The sequence below is a fragment of the Cupressus sempervirens genome, chromosome 7 (assembly GCF_028749045.1).
Source record: "Cupressus sempervirens isolate cs-2001-9-10 chromosome 7, ASM2874904v1, whole genome shotgun sequence".
Lineage (NCBI taxonomy): Eukaryota > Viridiplantae > Streptophyta > Pinopsida > Cupressales > Cupressaceae > Cupressus > Cupressus sempervirens.
The window spans coordinates 594,599,264-594,609,294 of record NC_143124.1 but is presented as its reverse complement, the minus strand read 5'-3'; positions in this window follow the sequence as shown (position 1 = coordinate 594,609,294).

Here is a 10,031-nt window from a genome sequence, read left to right as displayed (position 1 = left end):
TAATTGGTGAACCCAACATGAAGATAATTCTTAACTAACTTGGGTTTTATTGTTTTTGTGCTTGTAGGTGCAAGGAAGGAGCTCACTTGGAAGGGTATAATGGCTATCTGCTCTTCCTTATTACATCTAGTTTAATTAGGGGGACTGGAAACATAATTTTAGGTCTTCATTTATGCATTTTAGTAGCTTGTTGTCCTAGGGTGCACTCTGTTGTATTAGGGAACACTTGGGACCTCTAGGAAGCAGTTTTAGGGGCCTAGGAGTCATCATAACACCCATATGTTATTCATAGCTTACCAACTACACTTAGAAACAACCAACTACACCCTTCTAGGCCCCAAGTGTACCATGGGCATAGTTAGCACTGTCTAAGTGCACTTGGGGGCATCCTGGGTCATTTTGGCCTTTTGCAGTGCAGCTTGCTCTATCAGAGCACATTTGATACATAGAAAGCACCTAGTTTGATTAGAATCTACATCTAGGGTTTCAATTTAGAGTAGATAATTTCTTGTTACTAATGATCTATTTGTAGTATGTGGTGATCGTTGGGAGAAGACATTCATTGAAAAACTACTAATGCTTGTTTGCAGGACGTTGTTGAAGACCTGTGTGCTTGTCCAAACTCTATGTGTAGTTTTTCTAGATTAGATAACACTTTTTTTGGTGCACTAAAATGAACTTTCTATACTACTTGGTGTCCATGCATTATTAAGAACCCTAGGAGTTACATGGGCATATCCTCTCCCCTCACCTTTCGTAGATCTTGGGTGTAAGAGAAATCTGTGTGACTTCTATAGAGAGGCTTGCCTTGGACCCAAGACTCACCACTTGGTGAGCCCTAAGGGATGACCTCGAAGTGATAATGGGCCAAAGAAAGGTCAAAATTACAAATTCTATAACAAACTTGATATGGTTAATGTTGCATCAATGAAATTGATGTGTGATAGCTCTCCTCAAGTACCCTTGTGGTGTGTCAAACCCTAGCTCTCAAAGTTGGGAGACCTTCTATGGAAGTTTATCATTCACTTGCCAAATAGAATGCCCACAGTAAACACCTTGTATTAGAGGCCAAAATCCTTCTATCCACTAGCTTAGGGGGTCACCCATTCCTTTGAGGACATCTCACATTCTCGTGGTCCTTAGTAGAGATAATAGTCCCTCAGGAAGTCATGCCCCTTGGGAAGTGGATCTTGGTAGCCCTAAGAAATGAGTGTATTGTAAGGGGGAGCCTATGGTGCCAAGATTCTAAGTTGTCCACTCTGGATAAGCGTGACTGAACTTTGGTTCAAGTGGGGATTCAATGGATATAGTCTTAAAGCCTAGGTTGTGGTGTGTCTTTTCACTTTAACAACAACTATTATTGCTTATTATGCATTGTGTGTGGGTAAAACATTAATCAAGATAAAACCAAATTACAAATTTATACCTTTGATACTATTCAAACCTTGTCAAAACATTCCACCTCTTGTCAAAATGTTGCAAACTTTGTCCAACAACATTGAAGACTTCGAAAACATGAAGAACTATAACCTTAAAAGTGCTTGGCATGACTTAGATTCCACCTTTGCATATCATCCACTTGCATCTATCATCCTTTGAGCCTTGTACTTTCATTCTCTAGGTCACATATTGCATCATTTTAGTCCTCATTGTGCATCCCTCATCTTTCATATTGCATTCATTAGGGTTTTACTTTGCATCCCTTAGTCTTTGTATTTCAACCCCAAAATTTGTTTCTTGCATCTTCCATCTTGCATCCTTGCATGCCTAACCTTTATCTTACACACTTTAACCCTCATTTCATGTGTCCTAACCATTATTCTACACCTTCATTTTGATCTTAGTACTATTCTCTACCCTTTGGCTCTCTGGAAGATCAATCTAGAAACCACATAACCTAAAATCACCCTAGTTTCAATCTAGCTTAGCAACTATGCTCTAAAACTACCAACTGCACTCTAACTAGCCCCAAGTGCACCATGAGTGTTGTTGGCTCTATCTGAGTGCATTTGGTGGTTTGAGAACCCACTTTAAAATTCCAAACATCATTTTGGGACCTTAGGAGTATCATTAGGTACCTAGATAGGCCCTCCTTTCTCAACATGTCTTGATCTACATTATGCATGTCCTAACCATCATTTTCTTCACTTATGACTTCATTCCTAAGGTCATAACCTTAATTCTTCATCTCCTATCCAATCATAACATCATCCCCACCATCCTAGCTCTCTAGTATATCAACTTAGCAATCACCCAACTCGGAATTAGCAAACATTCAACCCAGTCTCCCAACTACACCATGACACTGCCAATTGCACTCAAAATAGCCCCATGTGCACCATAGGTGCAATTGGTGCTATTAGAGAACACTTGGTGCTGTCAGAGTGCACTTGGTAACCAAAAAAACCATTTTGAGCCTCCAAACTACATTCTGGGACCCTAAAATTGCATTCATAAGCTTCTGCAGGTCCTCATTCTGTATATGACTCAAAACGTCATCTTGCACCCAAAACTTCATTTTGCATCCTAAGACCTTTTCATATTGCATGTTTGATTAACATAACCATCATTTTAATCACCCTAAATATCCATCTTCACAAGGTTAAACTCTTAGACAAAATACTTTCCAAAGATTTGATCCTAAGTTCAAAACCTTGCATACACCCTTGTCATAGCATTATCACATTCCTAGTCTCCCTAAAAATAATTTTGACTTACCCTAGTGGCATATCCCCTTCATCTTGCATTTTTCAAAACCCTAGCATCATTTCCAATATCAAACCCTATCAATTTGACTATCAATCAACTTGTCCTCTTGATCCTATAACCTCATGTTGCATGTCCTAAACATCATTATCAACCCTAGCATACCTTCATTTACATAATCCAACTTGCATACATCAACCCCTAACATCATTCCCAAGTCCAAAATCCAACCCTAATCTTCATTTTGCATACCATAGAATCATTTTCATCTCCTTTAGTCAAAAACCAAAATGTCATTTACATTTGCATTTGCATAATTTACCTAGGACATTTGCATCTTGAATTTCAAAACTCTAGATCATTTTTCACTTCCTTAGATTTAATAATACTCCCAAACACATAAAAATCCAAAAAATACTCATATCTTGCATACCCAATTCTAGATTTCCAAATTTTGCCCTATTTTACCAACTGCACTCTTCAGGTGCACAATTGGTAGTAGTTTCAGTACATAGTTGGTAGTTTCAGAGCACACTTGGTAATTAGGGATTTTATTCTAGGTTCCAAAAACCCTAATATTCACTTCCATAGCTTGTGTTGCATCCCTAAACCCTAAAAAACACCTAAAAATAGTCAAATCATTCACATTCTGCATATTGGTCACGCTAACACCTCTTTTTAACAACTGCATACCTTTTGCTTACCAACTACTTACCTTTAGGTCCCCAAGTGCACCAAGGGCATTCTTAGTACTATTGGAGTGCAATTGGTAGTTTAGGTTGCACACTTGGGAGATAGAGAGTCCATTTAGGTTTTCCTCCATTATATCTACATCCTTAGGTATCATGACATCACTTACAAGGACACAATCAGCTCAAGACTTGAAGAACTATATTAACCCTTGTTTTCTGAGGTACAAACACAACCAAAACCTCATCCAAGACCAAAAAAGACAAAGAAACTTCAATAAACATTTGACAAAGACCAAATTGAAGCATCACAACCTTTAATTGCGGACCCATTAAGCATGTATCCACAAAACCCTAACAATCAAGAAATGGTGCAACCAACCCTAAGAAACACATCCAATATGAGGTTTCTTTAAAAAACTTCTCCTACACATGGAATGGTTCAATGGAGTCCTAAATTTGAACCCATATTTTTACCGACACCACCTGGAGGTGGAAGTGTACCAACCACACCCAAGGACGAACAAACACACTCCTTCGAATTCAGCAAACCCAACACAAGTACCTTTAACCCCAACATATCAAATATTAAACAAGGTACTCTACATCTAAGTGACAAACCTAACATAGATTATGGCATCACTGATGAAGAAATGGCTAAGGCTTTCCAAGACAAGACTTTTCACAAAAACTTTGAACTTTTGGCAGCCCAATAAATTGCCAAATTTAACCCAAACTTGGAGAGACCTAAGTCCAAATATCAAGACACCCCAACATTCCAAAACATGCAACCCATGATTAATTTGGACTTGGACAAGGTAAAACAACATTTTGAATTCTCAAACACAGATATGACACCTATAATATCTCACAAAGAATCAACCTTCAAGGTCCTCCAAAGTACCTTCGAACACATCAACATAAATCTCGTGTTTGATGAACCTCCATCTATCAATAGAAACAAGATTCTCCCTAAATATCCCAAAAGGACATTAAGACTTGATCTCAATCACATAATGAAACAACAAGATGTGCCTAAAGGGACTTGTACTCTAGTGATGCCAAACATAGCTCCTTTGGAGGGAAATTAATAAAGCGCACCCTTGCGCCTAGCTTTACCAAATGTTATGACATCAAATATTATGGAGCCTCCCATGAATATACTATGTGAAATATCAATCATAACAACCCCTATTGATATACAAAGGAAGATCCTTATTTACATTTCACCCATTTCCAAAAGGAACACATCTCATTGCCAAATTAATATGATGTCCCAAGGAGAAACATCTAACACACAAAGGTATCAAAACAACAACCCAAACATGATGTTCAACTGTGAAGGGCATAACCAACTTCTAAGACAATAACAACCTATAATGTACAAGGAATTAACATTTCTAGTACACAACCAAGTCAAAATCCACTTAACATGCATACAACATATCAATAGCAACATCAACCACAACAACAACCTCAAGTGGTGCAAGGATCTAGTGTCCCTAACACACAATCCAATGTAAATCCACTTGACTTACATGCAATATACCAGCAACAATTCCAACAACAAGAGAAAGTAAAACAACAATTGGAATGTTTGGTCTGCCTCACAATAGGTGTATCATAGTCATGCTCTAGGTCATGCTTAAGAATAATATATTCAAACTAAGGACTATTTTTTCCACTATGAGGTGCATTGAATCTTGTCAACCCAAGGATGCATAATTGAAATGGTCGGCATAGTATGTGCACTAGGTCTCTTAATGAGTCACTAAACTTAGGCTGCAGGAAAGTAAAATGCAAGGAAAAGAACTTACACTAGTGTTGCGGGAAACTAACACACTTAACTCTATGAATACTAGAAATGCAATGAAAGGCTAACAAATATTCCAACTCAGTTCATCCACTACAACTATTATCACATATACTATAGGAACATTCATGAAGTGCAATGCTACAGGAAGGAATTTACAACTTCTACTTACAATACTAAGAATGCTTGGAAATAAATCTATTCTATCCTAATCTAATCCACCTTCTAAGTGGGCCCCCTTGGTCGGCTTAACTAAACTACTAACACAACATAGAAGCCAAAAACTATTTCATTACATTTCAGAAATTCATTACATAACATAGAACTATAAAAACACAACTGTAAAAGTTAACAATCTATTCTCATAAACTCTTTCTTCTAACTGGCTAAACTAACACACTTGGGTCAATTCCTATATATAGGAGATCAACACTTATTCCATAATAGAAAAGTAAATGACCTAGCTTTAAATTTGTAGGAGAGAAAGAAGGAAAAGAACAACTCAAGGCTGGAAGAAGAAATAACAGCTTAAGGCGAGAATAATAAAGTTTGAACATTTGCTCACCATGGAATAAATGTAGAGAAGGAAATAAGTCTTCATAGCTCCTCCTTACTCACTGCTGTGTCTTTTGGAACTATTACAACTTTCCTCCACTGTGGCTACTCCTTAGCGGTCTCTTCTCCTTGAATGTTGTTGTTGCTCATTTTTTGAATTCTTCCAATCATCTTTCAATCTTCATTGATAGGTTAGTTACAATATAGAGACATGTTTGCAAATAAACATTTATCAAATTAAATTCAAATATAAGAACATACATTTTGATAACTATATGAAATACTGCATAATATATAATACTAGCAAAAGATGGCATAGTTTCTACCCATAAGTTTGGTAAACATAGGTCTACAAATGTTTTGACAAAGATAAAATAGAGTATCAACAAAGCATTTAAAAACCATCAAGAAATAAAGGCAATATTTGGTCTCATCATCTACCCCCTGCTAAACTAATCCTTGTCCTCAAGCATTTCATTTCCTTGTTAATGACCTAAAGTCCCCAGTCTCAGTCCTTCCTTTCCTACTGCTCTTAAAGGTATAGTAAAATCCTCTAGTTCTCTCCCACACTTCCCTTCTATGATCTTCCTGCAGCTTGTCGAGTCTGTCAACATTGATGTCATATAAAGGCCATAGGAGCATTGGAGGCTACATGGTTAGGGGACACCACAATTCTAGTCTAGCCTACTTCCCTAACTCTAAATATTTTAGAACCCTATGAAGTGTTGCCTCCAAGTTGATGAGACTATGTGGTTCTAACTTTTTAAGTGATTCAGGCAATCTGGCCCATCTACTCCTAACACTAGTCATAGCTCTTCGGAAAACAAAGTAGGGAAAATTTTCATAATCAACATAAACCTTAGCTCTGGCAACAAAGATCATATCCCTTACTTCTAAATTCATCTTTCCATAAGTTAATGTGAACCAATCCGTAAGAACTTCATTTGTTTTGCTACTCTCTACCCTTAAAGGCAAGGGTTTTGTCCTTTCCTCATCCCTATAATTATTTAGTTGCGTGTCATAGTTTGCTTCATTGGAAATCTAGGACATGAGGGCTCTTAAATGTATATCCCCTATGTATAGCAAGGGATTCCATTGAGTCTTTGAAGGGATAACAAAATTATGAACATATAATTCAGTAAGTAAATTCTACTGCCAAGGTGGCAGAGTTTGATATAGTCCATAAAATTTGTGTGCTAATTTGAACTCTACATTAATATTCTTAAGATTTAACATTAATTGAAACAAAAGAAATTGTTCTTTCAAATAGAGAGCATAATAAACTCTTAGCAGTAGTCTATAAGCAAGGGCCTGATCAGCTAACTTGAGGGCATGATCCATTCGTTGCTTTTGGCTTGCTAATTGTTCCTTTAAATCTGCAATTTCTTCACCTTGAGAGACTATGATTTTATTCATCTTTTTATTCTCTTCTTTCCACAAGACCTCAGCAAATAGATGTTTTCCATACAACTAAAACAAGAGTTTCTGCAGTGTGATAGAACTACTGTCTTCTTCATGATTTCTTTTCCTTTTTCTTTATTGCTTAAACAAATGTTCTACAAAACCAGTAATCCATGTTGATTTGTGGGGAACTAGGGCAATGTTTGGATCAACTTGCTCAGGAACTATTTCATTCCTACAGCTGGAAGTACCTGGTTGGTCTGTTGGGGTATCATCTAGATTTTCTTTGATTTCATCCCTACATTCCTTAGTAGGATTTTTGGGAATGCTTGTAATCTCAAGATGGGGAGGAGAGTGATCGGAGACAATTTGCATAGGGGATTCCTTAGTAGATGTTTTAGACAAAGTAGAATCTTTAGAAACTTGTCCTCTCCTCCTAGGGCTTCTCCTTATAGGGGTTTCTTCTTGTATCATAGCCTTTTACCTACTTTTCCCTCTGGGTGTCTTTGTTGCAGGAGTAGTTGCTGTAGGAATTTTCTTTATTCTCTTTTGTCTCACAATTATAGGGTTTGGCTCTTCCTTTTCCTAAACAAAGATTTCTTCTTGCAGTTTTCATTTCCTCTTGGCTCTACTAGAAGTAGGTTTCAAGGTCTCTTGCACAGGTGAAGGCATGGTCTCTTGAACAGGGATAGTTTCTTCCACATTTCCTTGGGTATTTTTGGCTTCAGCCTCTTGTGTATTTTGTTTAGTAGACTCATTGATGGGGACATTTTCCTCACTAAGCTGTTCACTAGGGCAGCTTAGGGTTGCAGAGTTTTGGCTTGCACAAATTCATCCCATGTCATGGGGGACACATCCCTAAGTGACCTTTCTATTAGTAACTTGATTAAGGCATGATGGGTAACGGAATTATCTTTCCCTTTCTGAGTTTCTTCCACACTAATACAAAGCATATTATATAAGAAATTTGGAATTTTTACTACAAGATTATGCCTTACACAACTAAGTAATTTGAAATGATGTGAAAGAAAGTATGAGAATTTACCTTTGCATGTAAAATACCTGATAATATGCATGACTAATTCATTGTATGGCAGCGGCAGTGACATTCTTGGGTAACCTTTCTTTTTAATGTCCATTTGAGGATTAGTCCATCTAGTAAATTGAGCTCTTACTGACCTCGCATCATGTGTGCTGGGGTAATATTCTCCAATAACAGGTAACCCAATTACTTCAGCAATTCATTCCTCTATTGTAATCACCATTAAACCCCAAACAAAAGCTTTACCCTCATCAAATGTCCTTATGAACTTTGTGGCTGCCTCTTCATCATATGTTGTCAAACTCAAGAAATACCCTAGCCATCTACATGCATTAAACCTTCTTACAATTTATACATCTAAGAGAAACATAGTATGTTCCACTGGTTCTCTCCTCTACAACTATCCACCCATTTTCTTAGTACTTCCCATGTTTGCTCTATTTTCCCCCTTTTGAATTCAAGTTGCTTCATTGTTTTACAGACTCAACTCACATTTCTTTGTTTTAGTAGGCAATTAATATCATAACAAATTGTCATGCACAATAATATGGCTTTTAATGAAGGTAAATCATGAATATGTGTGAGAATCATCCGAAAATAAGGTTAAGATCACATAAAATTTAAACACAAGTCACATCATAGCTTGACACAGAAAATCATTCAAAAACAAGGAGTATGACACCTCACTTGTGTACTTATGGAAATTAAATTCCATTATGCGAAGATTTAGAAAAATATTTATAGATAAATAGAAATTTCATTGGATATTAGTGACCTTCCCTGCCCCCTGCTAGATATGGACAAGTATCTGCACTTGTTAGACCTAGTATGGGTAAGGGACTGGCATAACACTGCCATCATATAAACTATGCAATATTAAATATAATTAATGAAATCCATGGAATATAAGTGAATAATAATTTGAAAATGTTATACCTATCAATCTGTTCATCACACATACCAAAAAAAAGGTGGCAGAAGTGATATCAGTGGTAGCATCTCACAGAGTTTATTGTAAACATGAGAAATTTATGATGTGGAAAGTGGACGGATGGAAGATAAAGAAATGAGATGAGGTGGATGGGTGGAAGGTAAAGAGATGAGATGGAAGGAGAAAGTGAATGAAAAAGTGAACTTTATGTGGACATAAATTATTTATTATGAACATGCACAAAGGAATTAATGTTGAAGAGTGGCAGTCAAAAGGTTGACACCTTCGGCTGCAAGAAGAGTTACTTGATGTGTATTTGAATCTAGCCACTGAAATTGTTGCGGGAAGTCCTCTTTGGTTTGGGGTCATTTATTTAATTTGAGTCTATAACCATTGACTAATAATTTGAAAGGTACTAGATCAATGGTAGTTAATTGAACAGCTCCATTATCAAAGACATGACTAATTTCATATGGTCCCAGCCATCTTGTCTACAGCTTTTTTGGCATATCTTTAAATATGGAATCATATAGTAGTACCCAGTCACCAACTTGAAATTGTTTACTAATAATATGCGAGTCATGCCATTGTTTCCTTTGTTTTTATATCAATTCAGTGCATTCCAAAGTAGTTTTGTGCATTTCATTTAGAGAGTTAAGATGTAGAAGACGTTCTCTTTGTGCTACAGGAAGTTCAATATCCAATGCCAATGTTGTCCTTAGAGTTTTATCTTCAAATTTAATTGGAAGCATTGTTGCCTTTCCATACAGAAGTTCAAATGGTGTAAATCCTTTAGTAGTCTTCCAGGTTGTTCTGTAAGCCCAAACAGCTTCTTGTAATCTACTAGTCCAATCCCTACAATGTATATGAACTATTTTTGTTAGGATTTTCTCT